We start from the raw sequence: 27,847 nt of genomic DNA, 5'->3' as shown, positions 1-27,847 counted from the left end.
ACTATCCAAAAACTTGTTAATGATTTCTCTCTACAAACAAAGAAAAGTATAATTGGCAACATAAACAACAATACACTCTCTAACCACTCCCCCCACATCAATTGCAATTCCAACAAAAACCCATCCACTCCTCTATTTACATTACAACTAGTATACACCTCCCTAGTTCAGAAGCTGCTCTCAAAACTAAATCCGATGGCCTCCCAGCTGAATACTTAAAACTTGCAGCAGATTCTGTAGCTCTTCCAATTAGCATTCTCATTAACAGAGCAATCTCTGAATCATATGTCCCACAACTATGGAAAAACTCAATTATTACTCCCCCTTCACAAAGGTGGTAACACCAGTGATCTATCTAACTACCGGCCCATCTCCATACTTTCACCTCTATCTAAAATTCTAGAAAAGTGTATTCATTCTGAAATACTAAAACATCAGACAGACAATAACCTACTCGTACCCACCCAACATGGTTTTCAGCCAGTATACAGCACAACAGCAGCCTTACTGTCATTTACCAACATTGTATACAAAGCTCTTGATGCAGGCCTACTAACATCAGTGATCCTACTAGACCTATCAAAAGCTTTTGATATAGTGTCCCACTGAAAACTACTTTTACAACTTGAGACCATAAACTGCTCCCCACATGCACTAACCTAGATCCATAACTATCTACACAGCAGAAAACAATCTGTTAGATGGCGAATTAAGCAATCCAATTACCTGCTGAACAACACAGGCGTTCCCCAAGGGTCTGTTCTTGGGCCCTTTCTTTTTAACATATTTATTAATAGTCTCCATAAAGCATCCCTGCAAAGTATACTCATTCAGTAAGGAGATGATTTAACTATAATTACATCCACTAACAACACTTCAGCTCTCCTAAAGTTAACACAAAATGCATTTACTTCCATCGAATCCTGGCTTAATGAAGCTCAACTGCTACTTAATCCCCAAAACTCAAACTCTTGTTTGGCATCTACTTCTCTGAAGTACAGGTCAACACTAAGGGACTCTGGCTAACAAAGTTTGCAGATGACTGCAAACTGGGAGCCATTATTCAATCCCCAAATGATGTGGATACTCTACAAAAGGGCCTTACAGAAACAGATGCTTGGTGCCAGAGCCATGGGCTCAAGCTCAATGCCAAGAAATGTATTGTTATCCCCTTTGGGAAAAAACATGTATCCATGAATTACCATATAGGTGGCAGTACACTAAACACAGAAAGTGTGATAAGAGACTTAGGGACACAGGTGGACAGTGGTCTCACGTTCGATAACCACATCGCCACAACAGTCAGGAAATCCTTCTATGTGGCACACCTCATCACGAAGGGCTTTTCATCCAGAAAAAAGGAGGTCATTGTCCCACTGTACTCATCCCTCATTAGACCCATTATAGAATACAACGCCTCATTTGGTATGTACTTCTCAAGACATCTGCAACAACTGGAAAGGCCTCAGAAATACCTCACTAAAAGAATCACAGGCCTAAAGCAGATGCCCTACGCTGACCGCCTTAAAAAACTCCAGCTGTACTCTGTCGCATATCGTCTACTCAGAGGCGATCTCTGCTTAACATACAAGGCCATGTCAAACCCAGAGCTGTTGGACATGCTACACTTAAAGAAATCCCAATCCCTCAGAGCTACACGCTCCAGGGATCTAAACCTTGTCATCACAATAAACAAAACATGCTGGAGGGATAGGTTCCTGACCCAGAGACTCCCCAGACTCTGGAATAGATTGCCCATACATGTCAAGCAGAGTGCCTCTTTGGACCTCTTCAAAAGGAACCTTGACGACTGGATGGGAGAAAGGAAATTCACCCCAGGGATCACGTCAGTTGCCCTGCTAGACAGGGGTCCAGGAAAGTAAATAATGTGGGAAGAAATAGCCAGGGAATTGTTATGGCTAGGCTTGTATAGGCCCTAGGGCTGATAGCCTAGTACCAACCTATGAACCTATGAACCTAAACTCAAAACTTTTACTCTTCACAACCAAACTTCTAACTCTAGACTTTAAAATATTCTCACAAAACAATACAGAAATTGCAGTTGTAAAAACAGTCAAACTAGTTGGCATCACAACTGATGACAAACTATCCTTTGAGAATCATATACTCAGCCAAATCAAAAAGACCCATTTTAAGCTTGGCAAACTCTATAGGCATAAACTCTATTTGGACAAGTCTACCAAGTTGAAACTAGCTCTACTTCTACCTTCCCTCCTCTATGGTTGCCCTATTTTCACTAACCTACACACATCTCTCCTGAACGAACTGCAGTCATACTACTATAAAATAGCTAAGTTTGTCTCCAGCATGCCAACTCGCACACATCATTGCCTGGCCATTAAATCTATAAACTGGTTTGAGTTCTCTCATTACCTACATACATTACTCCCAACTTACTCTCACCCACAAGCTACTAAATAATCCAAACTACTGCCCATCCCTTCAAACTATATTACAAACAAACACCCCTACTCGGCATCTTAGGTCCTCTAACAACTCTTAACCATCACTAAACCCAGCAAAAGAGCTGGACAATGTCTATATTACCATGCCATTGCCAAACTTTGGAATGCACTCCCTCTCTCTATTAGTCAATTAGACTCTTTAAAAACATTTAAAATTGCACTAAAAGAACACTATCTCAATAACCTTGTCTGTTCTTGTAGTCATATGATTAAACCACCTTAAATGTGTTGGCCACTATACACTACAAATACTATTATTAACTTAATATAGTTGCAATTTACACTACCTGTCTTCATATCCAATTTCTCTTGCTTGCATTATTTCTGTGGCAGAATAAACAGAATTGATTAAACAGTATTTTTACTTATGAGAATATACAACAGAATTACTAAAAATTTAACACACTGGGTTTATTTTCTTGTATTGTATACTTCTATAATATGTATTTGTCTTGTATATCTACTTCAATTTGTATTATGTAAAAACGTTATTAACTTTCAAAGTTAAGCTGATGTTATGTAAACATTTCTGTGATTTTATGGAGCTTTACTCCCTGGGCCTCCACTGAAAACGGGTCCTTGGGCCCAGTGGACTTTCCCGGTCAACAAATGTCAATAAATAGATAATAATAATAAATGCTTATGTTTATCAAATTAAAACATGCCTTGAAGGCAAGGTTTTGATGTTTTTAATCCAAATAAGTGAAAGTTGTTTCATATGGTACAAACATAGACCAAGAGATCAGAGTGGGTCAGGAGAACTTATGGGAATGTAAACATATGTAGTGCACCCACAGGTGTAGCTGAAGAGATGGGGGCTCCTTCCTACCTGACTCTGGTGACACCCCTATAGGCCCAACACACCAAGGTGGCAAGAGGGGCAGATTTTATTCTAGGTGACACATCTAGTTTAAAAAGGCAATAGCACAACCATAAACAAATTATTTCAACAGTGCGCCAGTTAGCAATAAGGGAAAGTGAGAATATGCATGCAATGAAAACATACATTCACCCTCTTCCCCAGAACTCAAGAGAAGAAGGTCTTGACATTCAAACATGCACAAAGAAGGCAATATCAATGAGCAGTAAAGCTTTATAATACAGCAATACAAACACGGGGAAAAATGCAATGTCATTAAGCAATAAAAGAGTCATAATACAACAATACAGATATGAGAAAATGCAATATCATTGAGCAGCAAATTCTTGAAGGCAGCAGTACTAACACGAGCAAAATGCAATGTCATTGAACAATGAGCATTTATAATGCAACAATACAAATATGAGAAAATGCAATGTCATTGAGCAGTAAAGATTCTTTAAGGCAGCAGTACTAACATGGCAAAATGCATTATCATTGAACAATAAATATTTATAGTGCCACAATACAAATATGAGAGAATGCAATGTACTAAGACCCTCTACCCCCTTGATCAATTCTAAACAGACCAAATATGAAATGCTCTATTATACCTTGTTCACTGGCCAGTAACTACTTACAGTCTTGCTGCTGGCATGATGGGGCCCAAGTTGGAGCTCATATGGATCCCAGTTATTTGTAATCCACAAAGCATTAAAGGGGGGGGGGGGAGACCACAATCTTATAAAAATATAAAATGACAGCCAGAGCCTCTCACCACTCCGTCGAGAATATCCTAATGACCAGATGCCATGGTTCCTCTGATGAGAAAAGTAGTAAATCACCTACCAGAGTCTGATAATCATCTATGGCTTCTCGGTACTAGGCCCAAGGGAACTCATTCTCTTGCTGAATCATAGCAGGTGTGAAACTACTGGTTTCAGACTTCTCTCCTGATTCCACAAAATACCATATCCAAGATTTCAGCAAGAGAAAGACACAATCTGCTACTTCACTTCACTGTCTCAAAATACTAGAAAAGAAAATCCAGTTATGCTGCAAGGCCCTTTTCCCTTCAGCTACGTGCTTCAGTCTTCCCTCCTTCAGCTAGTCTTCCAGAAATAAACCTCTTTCACTTTCAAAATTGTCTTTTATATTCCTGAAAAGGAGCTCCATGGAAAACTACAGTCTAGTACTTCTATATGAAATACAGTGGGAGCTACACATACATAAGACTTTGGTACCATTATTGGTAATGGATGTAATTTAAATGCCATATTATTGAAGTAAAACAAAAAGCAATTTAAAACAGGTGTCCTACTTATGAATGCAGTAACATAAAGAGATGAAGTTACACTGTTCATATTATGCAAGTCATTTGTAAGACCTGTTATTGAATAGAACTTAGTCTTTTGTAGTATGACTATAATAGATCCGGGTCTTTTTGAATGTATGCAGTGTAGATATACTTAAATGACAAATGGTGTTAAAACAGAGACTACTTTAATAGGCTAAAGAAATTAAAAATCTTCAGCATATTCTACATATTTGTGAGAGGTAAATTCTGTTTAGCATTTAGAGCAGTGACTAATCCCCATATAAGGAATGGTTTAGGCCTAACTTTTCAAAAAAACAGTAACAGAGGTTGACAATACAAGATGGATATAAATAAAACTTTAAAATTACAGCTTTTTCTCAGTCAAACCCAGTGTTCTCTAATAGAATGTCTTATGAATTCATGAGTATGGAAACGTTAACTACTTAACAAAATCTTTGATGATTACATAACTGACATAAAATGTATATTTGGATTGATGGAAGCTACACTATTAGCGGGTCCTAGGACCTGATTGCAGCGGTACCATAACTTATATCATCTGCTTTAGAGGTGTTGGTTGATAATGTGGAGATTATGAGTAATAAGGTTTTTATTGGAACATATGATGTGTTCATATAGGAGTGGTGCTTCTGTTTGTGAAACGTGGTTACAGAGCAATGACTGGAAACCAGTTCTGTCAGGATATAAATGTTTTTACTGTAGCAGATATTATAACAAAAATCAGATGGAGTGGTATAGGAATCCTATGAGACTTTGTGACCCTTGCATCTTGAAAGAGAACATTGACAATGGATTGTGTGACATTGGCAATAAAGACAACTGGGATGCAGATTGCTGTTGGAGTGTATATACCACTGAATTCAAGTGCTGATGATAGGGATGAATTTGAATGTTTATTGTATGAAACTTGGGAAAGGAAATGGAACAGGTGGGGACTTGCATTTACCAGAGACAGATTGGAATAATCCCGAATCTACCATATAAATTAGGAAATTATTTGCATTCTATGTACAGGAACAACTGCTGCAGATTGTTAATAAACCTTCTAAAGAACATAATGTAACATACCAGATATTGTATATGTCCCTAAATAGATGATTCATGTGCAATTATTGTGGGTTAATAAAGGTTAAACTATTGCTTGGTAATTCTGCCAAACTGAAATCTGAACCAGTGCAGAGAAGATTAATTGCAAACTATATGGATGCAAGATAGTGTAAAACTAATTGGAATGATGCATTTAATGGAAAGACAGGAGAAGCAATGTGGCAGTTGATAAAAATGAAAATTGTTTGAATGTAACAAAATAAATATATATATATATATAAATATATATATATATATATATATATATATATATATATATATGTGTGTGTGTGTGTGTGTGTGTGTGTGTGTGTAAAGCTCTGGATCTAGGCATTCAAGGTCAGGAGGATATATTGTGATAGCAAGATAATTGAAATAAGAGAGAAAATGTAAAAACTGGAAATGGGGTTGAACTGTAACTTTTAAAACTGAAATAAACTGGACAGACATACTTAACCTAGTGTGTGACAATCATGAAAAATTAAAAAATTGAAAATTTTCTATAAAGATATAGGTAAACATTTTATAGATTTATAAGATTTGGTAGGAGTATAGACAAACATGTTTATAGATTCAATAACTTATTCTGACACAAAACAAATTGTAAATATATTTGCAAAATTGTCAGTAAAACAATTTGATTGCACAAAGAATGAGGTTATTTGTAATAGTAGCATCCAGGTAACTTCAGATACGGAAACTAGATTATCTTCAACAAGTACTAAGCAAACTGGATTCTGGTAAAACAGGAAGGAGACAAATTAGTAATAGTGACCTAAGAAGACTTCATTATTCTGTGTGTATTGTTCCCACAATTCTCATTTTTGTCAGAATTGGCAAGGTTGGCACTTGAAACCATAGATCAACATGCATATGTTGAAAATGGGTCTATAACTGCCTTTAACATGATGTTATGTAATATAAATGAAAAAGTATGATGTTCTTCGTGTTTCACTGTTGCAGTCATCACACTTGGGTTATCTGCCTGCAGGTAGCCTTCAGTCGGCTCGAATACCAGAGACTTAGTATTTCTGCTTTGGATTGCTGTTGCTCCAGGACCGACGTCAGGTCGTCTGGGGTATAAAAACAGGCAGCCGATGCCATTACATCAGTCTTTCTTGCCGAGGAGCCTGAAGCAGAAGCAGTTTGTAAGTGCCGGTCGGCCTCTACCTGAGTTTTCATTTACTAATTGAATCTTCCTGAAGTCTTCTAAAGCTAAGTACCCTGTTAGGGATCCTTTTTTCTTGCTCTAACTGATGTTAGAAAAAGTTAATAATTGTCTTGCCTGTGGAAAGCAAATACCACACCGAGATTTTCATTCTTATTGCGTCACCTGTCTAGGCCCAGACCACGACGTACCTCGCTGCCTTGTTCAACACCCAAACCATTCATCGTCGGGCCCTTATTGTTGCTAAATACTTTTGTTCTCAATCTCTGTATTCTGAAAAAACGTAAGGATAAAGATAGACCGCACAGGTTCAAAGCTGCCGACGACCCTTCCGTTAAACTAGTCGCCAGTTTGCCGGTACTCAGTGAGGTGCTTTTGCAGCCCCTGATGCTCGCTGCAGTGGATTTGCAGGCCTCTACAGAGACCCATTCAGAGTCCGGTATGCCGTGATACTCTTCTTCGACTATGGAACCGGTGGATGTCTCTACCTTGGATGGGTCTGGAGCCCGCTGAGCAGGCACCGGCTTCTGAGGAAGTTCTTCGTACTAACGATGTTCAACACAAGCTGGCTACTTCAGTGCTGTCTAAAACTACAGGCCAAGAGTATGCGCTATGCCTAGAAAACCGATGGCCAAAGCACATGCACCAGCTCCCTTGCCACAAAATAAAATGCTTAGAATGGCAGAAGACCTTATTATGCTGATTAAGGGAAGTCAGCCTTTCCCCTGCTAAGAGAAAAAGGGACCAGTCCCCAGCAGCTTCAACAGACCAAGAGTCCGATGAATCTGAGGTTTCTGATTATGAAGACATGCCCTTATCTGCTTATGAGGATTCTGATGCAGAGGAATCCATTCCCTATGCCTCTCCTCCAGAGGATTTCTTTTTTGGTGAAACTTTACATACTGTAAGAGAGCATTTCTACTGGGAATGCCAAGACTATCCTCAGTCCAAAAAGAGACTCAGAGAATTTCTAGACTTGCCACAACACAGGCCTTTAGCAATACCACCAGTCCTGGAAGTTGTTGATGATGTCTTATGGAATCCAGTCTTACTCCTGATATTTTTACCTCCTGCCCCTAGGAAACCAGACAGGTACTACAGAGTACCTGACTCTCACAAATTTCTTTTCAAAAATCCTACTGCTGACCCGGAGATCATTTCCCAGGAGCCTAAAGGTATCAAGGCAACTACAGCTAAGAATCCCACCCCTTTGGACAGGGATTCCAGAGCTTTGGACAGATGGGGTAAGAAAGTATATACCTCTGCAACTCTTGATATTAGGGCTTTGAATTGTCAGTTTCACATGCTGAAGTACCAGCAACATATTATTGAACTTAAGCAAAAAAAAAAAAAAATAGCTAACTTTACAGACTGTACAGAAAATAAAGAATTGCAAGAGCTTATGCATTCTGCAAGCCAAGTCAGAAAGCATACATTGCAGTGTGGCTTTGACGCCCTAGAAGCATCTTGCAGGGCAGCAGTCACTGGTTCTGTACTGAGAAAGCATGCTTGGCTTAAGGAGCAGACCTTGCCAGATCATGTCAAATCCAAGTTACTATATACTCCTTTGAACAAGAATAATCTGTTTGGCACCAGAGCAGAAGAGGTTCTTAAACAGAAGAAAAAGCTAAATCTATGCAGACAGTCAAATAATTATTACTAGTACAGCCTCCTAGATTCAGTAGGCATTGCCCCTCGAAGCATTGGCCCTTTCCAGCCCCCTCAAGGCCATCTCAAACTAGACCCAGGGGAAGCAGACCACCCAGACTACAGTCTCAGGGTATGCAGAGATCAAAGCAATGGAGCGCCTCTACTGCTAAAGCAAGGAGTGCTAAACCACCCCCTAACGGAAAGAATTCCCAGTGACATCTCAACTCCACCCCTCCTCTTCCCAACTGCTTGTGCCCCTAGGAGGAAAACTTGCCCTTCATGCAAAAAACTGGATTCCCATCACCAAAGACCGATGGGTCCTCAACATTGTATCCCAGGGGTACAAATTTTACTTCCACTCACTGTCAACCCCAAAAGGGTTCCCAGACCTCCCTCTAAACCAGTGGGCAGAGGCTCAAACCAAGTCCAATCCCTGTTCTCTATAAGGGCAATTCAGCCAGTTTCTGCAGAACAGATAGGTCAAGGATTCTAGTCCAGACTTTTCCTGGTACCCAGAAAAGAGGGCACTTGGTGCCCAATCCTAGATCTTTCAATTCTCAACACCTTCCTGGTGGTACCAAAATTCAAAATGCTCACCCTGCAGCAGCTTCTACCTATGCTAGCCAAAGATGCCTGGTTAGTCACCCTAGACTTAAAAGAAGCCTATCTGCACATCCCTGTAAGGGAGTCATGCAGAAAATATCTACGCTTCAGGGCAGGAGCTATGCATTATCAGTTCTCTGCACTTCCCCTTGGCTTATCCACTGCTCCCAGAGTATTCACAAAATGCCTGGCTCCAGCCATTGCTTACTGTAGACAGAGAAATATTCAAATGTACCCATACTTGGACGACTGCCCAATTCAGGCAGACAGTCAGGAAATGCTGTTGCAGCACCTGACATTTGTAAAAAACCTACTCATCTCCTTGGGGTACACCATCAACAAAAATAAATCAAACTGATCCCCAGTCAAAAGATTGTATTCCTGGGAGGAAGCTTGGACACAGCATCCCAGATGGCATTCCTCACTCCAGAAAAACAAGCCTATCTGACAGGCTGTTTTACTCAAATGGCCACCAGAATCCAACTATTTGCAAGGAAAATCCTGCAGGCCCTAGGGTTCATGGCCTCATGCATCCTACTAATTCCATATGCCAGACTGCATATGAGGAAACTTCAATGGTACTTAAAAAGTCTTTGGTGCCAACATTCTCAGGACCAGGAAATTGTCATTCCCATAATACCCTGTCTAAGGACAGAGTTTCTTTGGTGGGCAGCAGCATGCAACCACAAGAAAGGACTGCCCTTTAACCAATGCCATGCCACACCCAGACCCCTAACCACAGACGCATCAGACTATGCCTGGGGGACACACATGGACAGCAAGTGCATTCAGGGCCACTGGAACCCAAGTCAAATGCATCTGCACATCAACCAGAAAAAGATGCTAGCTGTGTAGCATGCTCTGGCAGCTTTCAGATCCCTACTCTCACCAGGACACCTGTTAATAAAAACAGACAACACCACATTTATGTGGTACAGCAACAAGCAGGGAAGAACCCACTCTTACCCAGTCTGCAGGCTAGCCATGGCCCTGTGGAACATGGCCTTGGACATGCAGGTACATCTGTAAGCTCAGTTCCTGCCAGGCAAACAAAACTCACTGGCAGACGATTTAAGCAGAAATCTCCTAGACCCACATGATTGGGAACTAAAGCAATGCACCTTCAACCTTCTGATTCAGAAATGGAGGACACCAGAAGTGGATCTCTTTCCCTCCCCCTGCAATCGCCAGCTCAGAAGATTCTACACCAGGTCACCTCACAGCAGGGCCTAGAAAGTGGATGCCCTATCCTTCCAGTGGGTAAATCTCTCAATTTATTTCTTTCCCCCTCTGTCCCTCCTCTCAAGAGTATTGCTCAAGATAAGACAGGACAGACCAAGGACAATTCTGATTGCCCCAGACTGGCCATGCCAACACTGGTACCCACTCCTGCGAAACCTAAGCAAGCAGGTGCTGGACGTCATCCTTGAAGCCAGAAGACCCAGTACAAGGAACTCCTGTGCTGATAAGTGGAAAAGGTACTGCTCCTGGATTCAGTCTAAAGGAGAGGACACAACTCTGCCCTCCCTGCCTCTAATCCTGGATTACCTGGCAGATCTACTCCACAGAGGCCTATCCTTTTCCTCCATTAAGATCCATGCCTCTGCCATTACAACACTGAGCCACCTCTCTTCTCTCACCCCCATATCAAACAGTTCCTGAGAGGGGCAAACAACTTAAGACCCCCAAGGAGAGCACCCACCCCTGCTTTGGGACCTTAACTTTGTACTGGAAAAGCTCACGCTACCCCCCTTTGAGCCTGCAGCATCAGCAGAGTTAAAATTCCTCTCTTGGAAAACAGCCTTGCTTCTGGCCATCACTTCAGCTAGAAGAGTGTCTGAGTTACACGCACGCTATGGAACCCTTCATTATTTTCCATGCTGACAGGGTCTCCCTCAGGACCTAACCCTTTTATTTATGCCTAAAGTGGTGTCCATTGTGGCTCTCAACCAATCTATCCATTTTGCCTACCTTCTTCCCTAATCCTCAAAGTAAAGGGGAAAGGATCCTGCACTCCCTGGGCGTGCACAGACCGCTCAGATTCTACTTTGATAGGCCTAAGCCCTTCAGAAAATCTGACCAGTTACTAGTCAGCTTTACAACAGGGACAGAGGGCAAGGCCATTTCAAAGCAAACAGTTTGCAAATAGATAGCACATTGCATCCATTTCTGCTACAAGCACCATGGGAAACCAACCCCTCAGGGGGTCAGAACACATTCCACTGGGGCAACTTCTACCTCTACAGCATTCCTCAGGGGAGTCCGTACCAGGGAGATCCTAGAAGCTGCTACCTGAAGTTCTGTACACAGCTTCACCAAGCATTACCACCTGCCTATTTTTCCAAATCCAGGGCAGGTTTTGCAACAGCAGTCATGCAAGGCATTCTAGCCAGCCCTACCTCTTCTTGATTTTCTCCACCCTTCTTCAGCTTTGGGAATCTACCCAAGTGTGATGACTGCAACAGTGAAACATGAAGAACATAGTACAGTTGTGTACACTTACCATAAATGTAGATGTTAGAGTGTATTCACTGTTGCAGTCCTGGTCTCACTCCCTCCAGCCCCCTGGTTTTCTCTCTCTCTCTCTCTCTCTCTCTCTCTCTAAACTCTCTATGCCTTTTACTAATCCCCACCCTTTCAGGGGTATTGGTATTTACTTTTTACTGGTGGTGTTTTCCCCCACCATAACTTAGCTCATTATTGGGGGGCAAGAAAAACTGATGTAATGGTGTCAGCTGCCTGTTTTTATACCCCTGACAAACTGACGTCAGTCCTGGAGCGACAGCATCTGATGCAGAAGTACTAAGTCTCTGGTATGTGGGCCGACTGAGGGCTACCTGCAGGCAGATAACCCAAGTGTGATGACTTCAACAGTGAATACACTCGAACATATACTTTTATGTTAAGTGTACACAGCTGTACTTTATGTACCTTGTTTAGACCTATCTCCAGCCTTAGAAAGGTCATACATAAAACACTGTTCAACAGATAACAGATTGGTATTAAGTAATCTTGATATCATGGATAACTAAAAGGCTTGCAAATAGGATGCAACAAGATCTTATAGCACCCATTCAGGTGAATTATAGGTTACAGTAAAGGTGTCCTTCTGGGTTCAGTCCTGAGCCCATACATGTTTAGTTTGTACTGTCTGATTTATCTTTTTCATCTGAGGTGTTGTACAGTCTGTACTCAGATAACTTGAAAATTGAATAACTGGTCATATCTGATATGGATAGGTCACGTCTTCAAAAATAATTTGATTACAATGGCCATTTGGGCATAGGAGAATAATATGCAAATAAATGCATATGATATTTGGGTGACTTGGACTGAAGGGTGAGAATTTAATGTAGGACATTGTGATTGAAGCAGTGGACTATTTTAAGGACCTGGGTATACTAATAGATCCAGTTTTGAGTTTGATCATGTTAATCCATTGATTAATGAGCTATAAAGCTGTAGGTTGTGTAAAATATTTGTAAAGTCTAGGAAATCATTGTTTTGTAAGTTATATCTGGACCCAGTATAAAGTATACAATAATACTATGGAAGCCTAATAAGAAAGCCAGTATGCGTAAATTGGGAAAAAGTACAGTGGAAGTAGATCAACAGCATCCATGCATGTGAAAGTTTATGCCTCATTCAGATATTTCAGAGGATACCTTATTCAGATCTACAGGATTTTAAGAGGTAACAATCTCTGGGAATGTTTGGGTGTCAAGAGTATTTGGGAAGCAGCCTATGCAGATTATGTAGGATTGAGAGATGTACTGAGTGGTTCTGCGAGACAGTAACTGATGCATAGGATAGACTTTATTGTATTAAAGCAAACATTAGTTTAGATGTTTTTAAGAATTGAGTTTCCAGGTCATGCTTTTCCCTTTCCTTTTTGGAAGTATTACAGCTCTCACTATTTTAAACAGTCTGCTAAATTCTGACTTCTCTAATTTCATCAACTATATAAACCGATTCCGCCCGTAAGGTTTGCCATCCCATTTTATAGAATTCAGTCAGGAAGCCAACAAATTATGTTCTGGTTTTAATTTTTGATTGTATTTTAAACATATGTCAAAAGAGTTGTGCCTGAATCGGTTGTATCTATTTCTTCTTGTGACATCACTATTCTGTTTGAATTACCCATTTCCACTCTTGAGCCACAAATCATCTTAGTAGACTAAAGTTCCTAATAATCTTGTACACACAGCTGTTCCATGACTGCCACTTTAACAAGTACCCTGAAACTGAAGAACATAGATAACCTGATTCTGTACTATTCAGTGTCAATGAGTCGCATTAGCCATACATGGTGGTTCCTGTCTGTCCATGAATGTATGGGGGGGGTTGCAGAAGCCAAAGATTTCTGAGATGCCAGTGGTTGCTGTCTTTCTCTACAGGTATTTTTTGCTGTCTGCCACCCAGGTGTGTTAACTTTCACACATTAACAAGATGTAGTAAGCAAACTCCTCAGCTCTTCCTGTGACGGCCTGAACACTTCACCTTGTCTTGTACTAGTGGCCATCCTGGGACAAAGCAGGAGTTGTCACACAGGAAATATATTTACATACATATCCTCACTTTGTTTTTCTTGAGAGTACACCATAGTATGTAAATCATGATCAGAAGCATAACTGGCTCAACCAGTGCCCTTGTGCTGGTACCACATACCAGCCCACCTCCTCAATTCTTCATGGGAAGAGCAAATAAAAGTTCATTACTTTACTGGCACACCAACCAGGTGGTCAGTTAAGGAAATGCCCCCCTCCTCCTGCCCCAGCCATTCAGGTGCTCTATCTGTGCCCTGCCCCCAAACATCCTTCCTTACATTAGAGTAAAAAAAAAAAAAATTAATAATTAAAGTAAACTTTTCTCATTTAATCCATATCAAACTGCTTGCAGAAGTGTAGCAAGCAGTTGTTATAATTTATGTCTTGCACAAAGCGATATAGTTCTCAAGTTTTAGTGTAAAAAAAATTACATTTAAACTGTACCAAACTGCTTGCTACAAATCCTGCCCTGTATGGAGCACTAGTGCTCTCTGGTTTTATTTAAAAAAAAAAAATCTCTTTTTAAACTGTATCAAGCAGTTGCTACAATTAGATGACACACAGAGTACTACAGTGCTCATGTTTGACCTCAAATGCAATACCAGCTTTTAAAAACCGGTATAAGAGTGATCAGGATGATGGATGGCCAATCAGATTGTCCCCTCTAACACTGTGTGCCCAGGGCAGTTGCCCCTTTCACCCTGTCCTAGCTGTAATACTGCTCATGGTGTATCCTCTCTAATCAGTCTTAACCTAAGCCCCTAAGGCAAAACAGCTTGCCCAATACACTAATCATAGGTGACTCGATAGTGAGGCACACTGATGTCCCACTCACTAGGTTGAATAAGGAGAAGGTAACAGTCAGCTGTCTATCAGGTGCCAAAATCTGACACATAATACACACACTCAGGTCACTCCACAACAAGTACAAGTTCCACAGTAAGTACAAGTATGACTCTGTCATTGTCCATGTGGGTGTGAACGACCTGAGATGCACCTCCCTGGACTACATGAAAAGAGACATGGAGAAGCTCTCAGATTATGTGGCCCAGGAAGGTATGACCCTAGCCCTGTGCAGCATCCTACCATCATCCAGAATGATACCACAGTACAAGCAGAAAATGATTGACTTTAACAATTGACTAAGTTTCTGGTGTCATTTTAAGGGGATCCAGTATCTATCTGTTTGGGATGACATGATTGACAGACCTCGATGCTTTGCCAGAGATGGCCTGTGTCTTGTCACCCCTGCGTTTCCAGATACTGGCTAAGTCTCTTGCCACCCCTATAGTGCCTTTTTTAGGCGAAGTTCCAAAGACCAAATTAGGACCATAACAGCTATAAATAAATGCAATCTGAGGGTCATGCTCCTCAATGCTAAAAGTCTAAATCTCAAGATACCCTTGCTCGAAGCACTCCTCAAAATGGAGAACATCGACATTTGTGCTGTAACGTAGACCTGGTTTAAAGCAGCAGAAAGCACCCCTGCACTACCAGGGTATAACTCATTCTGCACCTTTTTGGCCAGAACATGGACCGAAGTTCCAAAAGGGGTGATGTCTCCATATTCATAAAGGATATCCACACCTCCAGATTAGTAGCCCAGCATAACTCATCTGAGATACTTCAGGTACAACTAACATTGGGTAAGACGGTGATTCAGGTCATAACCTGCTATAGGTCCCCAACCATGTCCCAAGACTTTCACTCCACGTTCCTAAGCATCCTGGAAACTGTTAGGGTCCATCCCAACACCCTCATACTAGGTGACTTCAACTACCCCTCCATCAACTGGGAAAACTACTCGTGCACCAATACACTGGCCCAATGCTTCCTGGAATTCATCAGTTCCAATGCCCTGGACCAGCTCATTCTTACCCCCACTAGAGGAGCCACATCCTTGACCTGGCTATTACTAACATGGGCAACCGTTGCTCTACACCAGTAGTCAGTTCCTCCCTGGTTAGATCCGACCACAAACTAATCACTGTGGAAATCCACATCTCACTCACACCCCAGCAAAGGTGTAACCACCATGAAATACTTCTCCAAAGCTGACTTTGGGCTCCTAAAAACAGAGGTGGCTAACTTCACGGCACACTTGTCAATGGAAAATAGATGCATGACTGCCAAATCATACACCAATGCACTGTACGGACACACACATAAATGCATGGAACTAGCCATAGCAAACAGAACCAAGACACTCTCCTCCAAAAAAAGGAAGCCAATCTGGTGGTCCCCTGCCATTAATAAACTCTACAACAAAAGGAAGAAACTGTTGCAGAAAAAGGTGAAGTCCCAAGACTGGAAAAACTCCCTTATTAGCCTCAACAAAAAGTTGAGAGCCCTCATCAAAACCTCTAAAGCCAGCTATGAAGGCAGAATTATAGTAGACACCATAAACAACCTCAAAGCCTTCTGTAGTTATATCAAAAATCTCCACAGCAATACCCAGGTTTGTTCTGAGTCACTACACAATGGTACCTCCTACACTGAGTCAACAGATATTGCCAACATTCTGGCTGGCAGATTCAGTGCCAACTTTACCCTTCACTCCCTCCCTAAAGGACCAATCACAATATCAGTGGAATGCCAAGCACCCAGAATTACTTCAGCACTGGTTAAAGCTGCATTGTCCAAGGCCAAGAATACAGCTTCCATGGGACCCAACAATATCCCTGGATGTGTTCTACATGAACTACAAAGTGAACTGGCACCACATCTGTGTGCCCTGTTCTGTCAGAGCATCACTTCAGGCTTTGTCCCTACTGAATGGTACATTGCTACAGTCATCCCTCTCCATAAAGGGGGAGAGACTACATACCCTGGGAATTATCACCCCATTAGCCTGACAAGTCTGATATGTAAGGCTATGAAGCGCATCATCATGGACCTAATTAACAAGGATATAGGGAATCTCCAAACTCTAGATCCCACGCAATTTGGTTTTGTGAAAGATGGATCATGCCTGCTCAACCTGGTTGTCTTCTTTGAGTCAACCACCAGAGCTGTGGATGAGGGCAAGGCAGTTTATACAGCCTACCTCGATCTGGCCAAGGCCTTTGATACCATTCCTCACCCAGGAATGACTGGTAAACTCACCAAACTAGGTATCAACCCCTGTATCACTAGATGGGTTGCAAATTGACTCACAGATGGAACCCACAGTGTGAAAGTAGCAGACTCCAAGTCAGACTGCTGACCTGTCATGAGTGGAGGCCCACAGGGATCAGTCCTGGGTCCTCTCCTGTTTGGCATCTACTTCTCAAAAGTCCAGGCCAACACAGAAGGACTCTGGCTGACTAAGTTCGCAGATGACTGCAAGCTGGGAGCCATTATTAACTCCCCAAGTGATGTAGACATCCTACAGAAAGGCCTCACTGAGTCCAATGACTGGTGTCAAAACCATGGCCTTAAGCTTAATGCCAAAAAAATGCATAGTCACCCCTTTTGGGAAAAACTAATTCCCACTAATTACCACATTTATGGGAGCGCTCTGAACACTGAAAGCATTATAAGAGATCTGGGGATACAGGTTGACAGCAACCTCTCCTTCTACCACCACATTGCCACTGTGATCAGAAAGTTCTTCTATGTGGCACATCTCATTACCAAGGGTTTTCCATCCAAGAAGAAAGAGGTCATCATCTCTCTCTACTCTTTTCTCATTAGGCTAATCATCAAGTATATTGCCCCATTTGGCATGTACCTCACTAAACACATGCAACAGCTGGAAAAGCCACAAAAGTGCCTCATGAAGAGGATCCTAGGCCTTAAACTCAAAGGACCTAGGATAAACTCAAAAAACACCAGCTATTCTCTGTCTTATATTGTCTACTAAAAGGTGATCTCTGCTTGACTTATAAAGCCATGTCTGACACAGCTCTGTTAGTAATGCTGCATCTAAAGAAACCCCCAGTCCCTCCACACCGCACACTCCAGAGGCCTCAACCTCATTACCACAATCAACAGAACATGCTGGAGGGGACAGGTTCATAACCAAGAGACTTCCCATACATGTCAAGCAGAGCACCTCACTTGCCCTCTTCAAGATAAATCTTGATGAGTGGATGGGAAATAGAAGGTTCACCCTGGGGATCACTGCAGTGGCTCTACTTGATAGAGGCACTGGGAACTAACTTCAGGCAGCAAGATGCCAGGGCACTTCTATGGGCTAGGCTTGTAAAGGCTCCAGGGCTATTAGCCTCATATACACCTATGAACAGTACTGTTAACCATGTCCTTGAGGTTGAATGTGTGATCCTCATCAGTTTTGACTTTGCTCCCAAGGATCCTGGTAGCTGTAATAGGAAGTATGCAGTATGTGTTCAGGACATATTTATTTAACATTTGTTTACTGGGAAAATCCGACTTGGAACAAAGCCAATTTTCAGTGGAGGCCCGGGGAGAAATGCTCCAGGTGCATGTCTTTGTAATGTGGGAGGAAACCAGAGTACCCAGGGAAAACCCACACGAATGCAGGGAGGACATGCAGACTCAGCACAGAAGGCACTCCAGCCGAGAATTGAACCGGCGAACCTCTTGCTGTGAGTCGACAATGCTACCGCTCCACCACTGTGCTGATATCAAACATCATTGTGTTCTACCACATACTTAATACAGGTTTCTGCTTGTGTGTGTTGTATATTGGTTGAACGTTTAGATAACCGCATCTTGACTACCTGTTTCTGAGGAGTATAGAGCATACTGTACATTAACCTCACATCTATTTTTAATTCAGTGAAAAGTGCTGTATCATTGAGTGATATACATAAACAACCCACAGCTTTGATGGTAACCTCTTTTTTTAACTTTTTAATTACTTGTAATACAAGTGTAATAATAATAACAAATAGTGATTGTTTCATTTGTATTGTATAAGGAATGAAGGGATACCATTTACTCATAAACAGCAGTTTTAATTTGAAAAAATGTATTACCAACTTGAGAATCATTCTAATTGCTATATTTTTTTTCAGAATGACAGGATGTCCTAGCATAATGTTTACTGTCAATAAACATTTATCTACAGCATCACAGACAACAAAAATATAAAAAAGTTTGAAGAAACTCTGAACCTTTCTATCATAGGTTCTATCTGGTTAGCTTTCCTTGGTAATTAGTCCTAGATATGCTATTCTCTTGTTTTGCATTGACTAGAGTTTGTGTTGTATTTGTTCCATTCTAAATGTTCTCATAATCAAACCATAATGAATTTATAATAACTTGTTGCATATGTACAATATGAAAAAACTAATTCTGCTTGCCATTTGCTTTAACAAAGCAACATTTGTTCTTTTCACTGTTGTCATTCATTTTTTCTCTTCTGCTTATATGTTATTCAATGTAAATTGACCAAGATTATCTATTTACATAGCTTCCTGTGTGGTTTGATAACTGTATCTTGTCCCTTTATGAACCTGATTCTATTATCTGTGACCTTCTACAACATGCTATTTTTCTTAAAAATAGTGATTTTTCTGTGAAACATTATAGTTGCTGGCTTTTCTATTTATAGCGCATGTCATAAAAATTGTTTATTGCTATTCTGGCTTTTCTGTTAGGAATTCCTGTGGGAAATTCCTTGCAAAATATTTAATTTGTATGAGGAAAAGTTTTGCATTTTATATATATAACTGATAGCTAGGGGCTAAGTCTTCTGGTTTTCCAGTGTTGCCATTACATCTAAATATATACCTCAAAACATAATCACTTGGTCAGTTTATTTTATTTAAAAGCTTCTCAGGCCATTTCTGTTAGACAGTCTTGACTTTCTATAAACAGAGTGCAAATTATCACTTTTTGTGAAGGAAAGCTTAACATTTCTGTTAATGGGACTAGCACTAATTTGCTTGGTGGTTGTCACAAAAAAGTTATACCTCATTTCTTTAATTTTTAACTAAAAAATAAGACCAACTCACCAAGGCTATGGTACCTGCTTTTCAGAATCTTATATGAGTATGGACATGGCCCTGCAACTCAATCATTCCTCTCCAAAATTAAATAAAGAGGCTTCAGTTAAGTCCATCTTCTATGTCTCCATTGCCAGTGAGTGACTCTGATGTGGCCTTTTTGAGTTCCTCAGACAACTTATTAATTTCTGTGCTCTTCAGGAAGCCATTAAGAAATAGGAAACAGGCACATCCTGTGGAGCTTTTTTGTTTCTCTTTCAGGTATTGGAGAACTATACTTGCAAGTGTCAGAAAAAGGAATGGATAATGTTCTTTTGCTGTTCCACCCTAAGGAGGGTTTTTTTTGCTGAGATAGGGATGTCCTTTAAACCACTTTTTTGGGGGGAAACTTATAGGAAGAGGTAAATTAAGCATTTTTCTCCTACTAAAACAGATAAGAAGTGTTGACTGGGATTTGCTAAAAGTTTATTTAAAGCCTGTCGGGCTTTAACTGCTAAGTCTTCCCTTCTTTTTTCAGAACCTGAGTCTTAGCCTGAGGGTCAGGAATTAGACTGGAACTGTGGGACTGGGTAATCTGAGTTTCAGAGATATTATTGGAGTGATCTTCCTTGCCACATAAAGCAAAATGCTTCTCTTATGCTCTTCAAATGTAATCTAGATGAACGGATGGATAAATTCACCTCCTGGTTTAGCACCCTTGTCTCTCAAAAGTAGCAACATGTAAATGTACTGCTTTGACCTAGATTATTCATGCTTTATACTTAAAATACAAGGGCTAAAACATAATGGAAATGTATGGCTTGACTTCTAGAGATCTTCATGGAACACTAACTAGTAAGTACTTGCGAACCTATTATTCTTCAGATTTCCCTGCTGAAGAGTCGTCCTTGTTGGATACTTTTACCAGAATGAATAACTTTTATCAGGGGGAAAAAGCAGTTCCTAATTTCCGGCAAAGATATTCTGATTTATTATAACTGGATTTTCCTCAGCCTTTAGCTGTACCAGCCATAGAAGATGCTTTCCATACAGCCAGTAATTTGTCTGACAGTCAGCCAGCCACCCTTTTCCAATCCTACATATTATTTGCTCAAATCTCATGTTAGACCATGCAGCAATTTTTCTTGTCAAAATTAGATTCTGCTAAACAATTTTTACTGCAGTTAATTCTATTTCATCTGATAAAATGGGGAAAGCCTTTGATGGGTTTGGGAAGAAAGTGTATACTACTTCCACCTTAGCTCTTTTTCAGACACTAGATCATCTTTGAATTCCTCTTCTTCTGTGCCTCAAGTAACAAAACACTCTGACATGTTTGTACGACACTGCTCATGCTCTTCCTAGGGCCACTGCCACTGGGGCAGTTATGAGAATACTTACTTGAGCACACTGATTATTTATTCCAACATACTTCCCACTCTGGCCATCCTGTTCAACCTTCTGAAGGTTTAGGTTTTCACTTCTCTGTATAGCAACAGATAACATCAGACACTTTGGTTCTGAGAAGCCTTCAATAGGCTACAGCTGACAATGGTGTTTCCTTCCTCCTTCATTCTTCCACTCAGTCCTCCCTGTTTTATCTTGTCCTAAGCTTCATGATGTCTCTTGCTAATAGAACCTGTTCTCCCTGATCAAACTGGGAAAGGACTTAATCCTGCAATCATTCTGATGCCAAAAAATGAAGACTGGAGACCTATCCTAGACTTTTCCCTACTAAACTTTCACTTCAATATCTCAAAATTCAAATTGTTTGTACAATCTCTGATACTTCCCATTTCTGGTGCCTCTAAATTTGAAGTATGCATATCTTCACATCCTAATTCTCAAAAGGTTCTTGCCCTTTGGCTTATCAACAACTCAAGCAGTGTTCACAAAGTACTATATATATATATATATATATATATATATATATATATATATATATATATATATATATATATAAAACTCTCAAATGGATTTGCAGATGAACATGGAGAAATCTTCTCTCATTCTGCCTCATAGGATTGTGTTTCTGGGGTGCCAAGGAACTATTTCAGGTATTTTCCAACCAAGCTTGGGCATCCATGAGAGAATATCTCTGTTTTTTATAATTCTGATTAGGAGTATTCCATGTTTTTAAACCAGTTTTGATCAAATACCAACACCCCAACTTATTTCAGTTTTCACTGCTGAGATTTATGAAAAAAGACTTACTGTGGTAGGTGACTCTGTTGTCTTTAAACACAAGTTTTCCTATTTCCATTCCAGCTCCTTCTCAGTCTGTAATTAAAGATGTATGCTTCTGGAGCTGTATCCAAGAAGGTGAAATTCCAGGACCTGTGTAACAAGCTAGGAAAATTAAAATGTATAAAGGTCAAAGAAATAATGATTCTAATAAGTACTGTCAGTATCCTGAATCATCTTTGGACTCCAAGCCCTCAGCTATGTATCAGACAAATACCACAATAACATGGTACATAAACAAAAGGGAACTAGTTCATACCCTTTTTTTTTTTTGCAAACTAGCCATGGTAGCTTGGGGGGTTAGCTTATTAGCACAATTTTTCCCTTCAATCTGTCTGCATTACATCAGAGTAGAACCTTTTTATAGACAAGCTGAGCAAGACCCAGACAGATTTCCATGAATGGAACTTGCACCCAGGGGATCCTCCAGGAATTGATCCATCTGTGGCGAAAATCCTTGGGTAGAATTATTGCCTCCAGTCACAACAGAAAGTTAAAGAAATTCTAGAGTACAGATGCCTTTCATTCTCATGGATGGGAATGTTTCTATATGTTTTCTAATCCTTTCCTCTCTTTACTAGGGTTATTATAAACAGCCAGAAGTGATGCAGTTAAAATATTAGGTATGGTCTATAGTGAAGAAAAAGCAACTGCTGAAGTACCCTCCATCATGGAAATATTCCCTTATATCACCTATTTTAAAACAAGCTAGGGATCCTACAAAGTGTTCATCATACAGACCCATTTCACTTTTTAATGTGGGCTATGAGATGTTCATGTCCATTTTAGCTAACAGAATTAATCTACTTATACCTAAACTAATTAACAATGATCAAACTGGGGTTTATTTTAAATAGACAAGTACAGGATAATATAATAAGCATACATACATTAATAGACTATGCAAATAAAAATAAAAAAAAGTTTCTGTCATTAGTCTTGATTTAGATAAGGCTTTTGACTCAATCGGTTGTACTTGTTTAAAACAGTGTATAATTTCTCACCTGACTTAATTGCATTAATTTCTAAGTTATACAATAACTCTTGTGTTTTTGTTAAAATAGTTTTTTTTTTCTTTCTAATTCATTTGAATTTCAAAACGGCACTAAAAAAGGCTGTCCATTATGACCTTTACTTTTTGCACTAGCTGTAGAACCCTTTGCTAATAGTATCAGATCCAATAAGAACAGTAATGGTATCAAAATAAAAAGATTTCGAACTAAAGATTAAACTCTTTGCTGATGATATTTTACTAACAGTAGGAAAAAATAGAAGATTCATTAAATCATATAATTAGTTCTGTGACTCAGTTTGAAGAAATCTCAAACTTAAGATTTAATCATAATAAAACAAGTACATTATTGAATAAAAATAAAAATGATACAAAAACTATTCTGACTTCAATTGGAATAGCAGCCAAATGAAATAACTTGTATAAACATAAGTCTAATTATAAAGAAATGATGCAAACAAACTTTCAACATGTTGATAAAATTTTAAGTTTAGTCACAAATTGGAACAAATTCTTCTTTACCATAGAAAAACAATTAATGCTTAAGATGGTAATTCTCCCTAAAATATTGTTTATCTTAAAATCTTTTGAACTATCTCCACCAAAAAAATGAAGATAAATAATATTCCACTTAAATTTCTGAACCCATGTAAATAGTTGTTTGTTTGTTTTATAATTGATTTATTTATTGTTTTAAAACCAAATAAAAAAAATAAAAAAAGAAGGGCTCTTCAAGGATAGTTGTGGTGACCCCATTTTTGCTTAGGAATCAGTGGTTCTTCCTTCTTTTGAAGCTGGCCAAGAGCAATTATAATAAGCTTCCTCATAAAATGGACCTACTCACATACGACAGGATTGTTTTTGATATACCCCAACCTTAACTTATTCAAACTGACTGGATGATAGAAATTTAGTTTCTTTTAGGCACCTCATTTTTCTGAGGACATGTAGCAGATATTAAAGGAGGCAAAGAAACCTGCTACTAGAAAATCATATAGTGTAATTGGAAAGGGGTTCTAAGCTGCTGTCAGAATAAGACACAGGGTCCTTGTTAGGCTCAGACTCCTGCATGATTCTTGAGTATTTGTGTGTATTATTATCCTCAGGCCATTCTTACACTTTTTGAAGGTTCACCTTTTACTCATTTCCACTTTTCCCGCCCTTAAATCCTGCTCTTTTCTTTTCTACCTCATGGGAAACAGATTTTGAAAGTGGTTTTGCATAGCCAGTCCCCTAGAAGAGAGATGAATTAAGATCTTAGGATGTTCATTTTGAAGGAAGAATCTTACATTGTTCCTTTTGAACTTGTTCATGAGGCAGACTGAAGTTCTTACCATTGAAAACAGGGTTGTGTATTGCTCTGGCTTCTGCAAGAACAGCAGTTTGTGAGTCAGTCTTACCTTTCACAGAGAGAGGGTCATTTTAAGATCAATTTCTATAGTGGTTTCAGAGTTTACTTTGAACCATGCTATTTATCTCCTGTTTTTTTTTAAGATCCTAAAAGAGAGAGTATATTACATAGTCTGGATGTCCACAGGCACCTCAGATACTACATTTATAGGGGGAAAAAACGTCAGGAGCTCTAAACTGTTTATTTTCTATGAAAGCAAGTAATAGGAATGATCTGTGTCTATACAAACAGTTTCTAAATGGTTGTCTCATGCTTTTATTTTTTGTTATACTCAGCATAACAGGACAGTGGTCAGGACATGCTCTCCCAGGACTTTGGCTGCTTGTGTGGCTTTTTGGAAAGGGTGGGCTCTAGAAAATTTCTAGAAGCAGCAAATTGCTGTTTTGTGCACACTTTTACCAAGCACTACAAACTGGATCCATCTCTAGATCCAGAACAGTCTTTGATAGAACTGTCTTTCAGGGGCTCCTGCACTCTGATCCTTCCTCCTCCACAGCCTTGGTATTTGTCCCATATAGTTTAGAGGTGATCTAATAGTACAGTTAAGTAAGCCAACTTACTAAGACTTTAAATGCTTGAACTGATCACTGTTGCAGCAGATATATCCTGCATCCTGTAATGTTTTGTTGTTTTTATGCCATGATGTGAGATATTTACAATTTCTATTGCTATATGGCAGGACATTAGTCTCCCTCTTCTGAGACAAGAAAGTTCTGAGGTTTGTCACCTTAGTCAGTGCATTTGCACTGACAACCTTGAGCTGTACACTGATGAGGGTGCATAGAAGGTCTAATATAGCTTTGAAAGCTGTCTGGCTGCGGGTCCTATCCTTAGCAGGATATGTCCAATGTAGCTTAGGCTAGTACAACAGGGATGTATTTGATGTGTACCATTATGGTAAGTTTAGTTATGCAACTATACTTTCCTGAGAACCGTGGACTATGGGTCTGTTTGCATCCTTCTAGCACCTCATGACAGACTTCAGTAGAGAAGACTATGCCATTACTACTAGTCTACTGCTGTTTTCTACCATATTATTACAAAGATATAGATTAATTTCATTAGGCCAGTGTTGTACAAACTTCTCATATGTGAATACTAAAGGAATTCATTTTACCAAAGATAGGATTAGTTATTAATACATGTTACATTAGACTTACTGTATTGCATCACAACTTTTAAACCATTGTAAGGCTGTGTAATAAAGGTGTGATTTTTTTTTTTTTTATTGCATATTTTCATCATCCTGCAATCCTGCTTACATATGTGTTGTCCTATACCATTTCACCATGTTCATTGAATAAATAGAATTATCTACTCAGGTGCACTATTTATTTATTTATTGCTTTTGTTGAACGGGAAAGTCCAACTGGATGGAAAACCCCCTTTCAGCAGAAGCACTGGGAAAAAAGCTTCACAAGATACCCAGAAAAGGTTGCGTGCGTACATGCATACATACCTAGAGTCCATTGAATCTTTTAAGCATTCAATAATGAGAAAAAAATGATTTGTTTGAGCAGTAAAAACAGTGAGAAAACAAAAACATTGACAAGATACTTATGAATAGCCAAAATACAAACATTGTAATCATGATACAGGCAATACAGAGACATGAGAAATAATTCAGAGGTAGATCAGAGTGAGTGTTTAGACTAACAAAGTTTAGACACACAGCATTTTGTAATAGCAAGGCAGTGTAAAGTTGAGGAGAGTATGGTACAGTATATGTAGCCAGTAGGCATCGTACAGGAAAAAGAAAAGATTATTACTGGCCAAGTAGTCATTTTAGAGTAGAAAGGGATAGAGTGTATAAGAGCAGTTTAGGGGGATTAGCCAAATATTCTTGTTAGCAATGCAGTGAGACCTTTAGGTGTTTCAGTAGTTGCTTGAAGGTTTTCAGGTTGTAATTTAACTTACCAAGATGGAAATGGAATTCCAAACTATAGAGATTTGAAGAGAATATAGTGAGTTACCTACAGTTTTATTTGATTTTAATAGGGTACGATATAAATTTGTCAGTAGAGGGAAGAGTCCTCGATAGGAAGTAAGGTTGGATAATGTTTTTTAGTGTATGGCATAAATTAATATATATTGTAGTAGTTTTAAAAGCAATTTATCTGAAATTCTGCAATATATCACTACTATAAGAAATACAGAAATATTCCATAGTGGGTGTTCTACAACCCTTAATGTGTTTCAGCTGGAAAATAAGATTTCTAAAAAAAAAAAAAAAAACTTTACGAAGTACCCATGAATAAAACTGATGTGTCTTTGTTGATTTTAATTATTCCACATTTGACTGGGTTGCTTATCAAAGCAGTAATATATAAAAATATATTGATGGATTTTGTGAATAACCTAAAACAAATAGCAGCATCTCATACTCATATATCACACATTATTTTAGCCAACATGTTGCCCCAGTATAAAAAAAAATGTGTGTCCTAGTCTAGTTAGAATTACCTGAATAAAAAATGATTTCTCTAAGATGTTTAATATAACCAACTGTGTTAAAACTGAAGAAGAAATAAAGCTGTTGTTTGAAGGACTTGTTCAAAAAAATTGCTTGATAAGTGTATGTTGGCAGCTGTTCTTCACTAAAGTTCTGAATCTGTTGATAAACATGTACCCTAGGTATGTGTTTCTAAACAAAACTATTTGCTGCAGTTTTTTCATAATAAAGTCAATAGCATTCAAAACAAGAAAACGCATATATGTCAACTATCAAATAAATGTCCTTTTGCTAAAAAGAAGAAAAGGTGTGAGATTTATTAATATTTGAGCATTATTATTACTGAAGCTTAAGCAAATTTCAATTTATAGTTAGTCTCAGGGTTTAAAGAAGGTTATTCTACTTGAAAAAAAAAGTCAACTAGTTACATCATAATAGAAAAACTCACAGTGAAACACAATATTCTTGAGTACTTGCCTCTACATTTCAGATGCATATAGATAATAATGTTCTGGCCATGCATGTATATAAACAGCTGTAATATACTGGCCACTGTTTTTCATCTCAGCAGGATAAAAAAACTGTCATAGGCCTAAATGCTAACCTACGTTTATTTATCTGTAATGTAAAGGAAGAGCCAATAGGACTGCTATATCATCCATACTTAGTCTTTGAGATATTGTTATATATTCTTAAGTGAAAATGAGAGTGTAATCCCTAGAATATTTGAGTGGTGAAAAAAATAATCCAGGTCATTACAAACTGATCATCTTAACATGTTTCAGTAAAGTGCTTGTTGTTTCTTCATTGAGGACTAGGTAATGTTGACCTCTGTCAGTGTGGCTTTGTTGCTACCAGTTCATACTTCAATAAACTAGCTCAGTTTAATGACTACATTAATGAGACCAGTGATATTTTATTTTATTGCAACTTGCAAGGCCTTTGTTGCTTCAGCAATAACCTTTGACACAATTTCTCATGAATTAATCATAAACAGATTACTTGAATTAGATAGCAATTTATACACTGTAAACTGGAAATTGGCTTATTGACCGGAAATTCTGAAACTGTTAAATGACAGTAATCAAACTGCCAT

General features: G+C 39.2%; 1 protein-coding gene across 2 annotated transcripts in view; it reads left to right on the top strand.

The window, feature by feature from the left end:
- The window catches only part of LOC122796555 (palmitoyltransferase ZDHHC11-like), a 1,296,289-nt gene that overhangs the window by 1,212,243 nt on the left and 56,199 nt on the right, over positions 1-27,847 (top strand). The window lies entirely within an intron of this gene.

This window comes from Protopterus annectens, chromosome 3.part0 (assembly GCF_019279795.1).
Source record: "Protopterus annectens isolate FY-2018-M chromosome 3.part0, PAN1.0, whole genome shotgun sequence".
NCBI lineage: Eukaryota > Metazoa > Chordata > Ceratodontiformes > Protopteridae > Protopterus > Protopterus annectens.
This window is presented reverse-complemented; position numbering and strand designations above follow the sequence as displayed.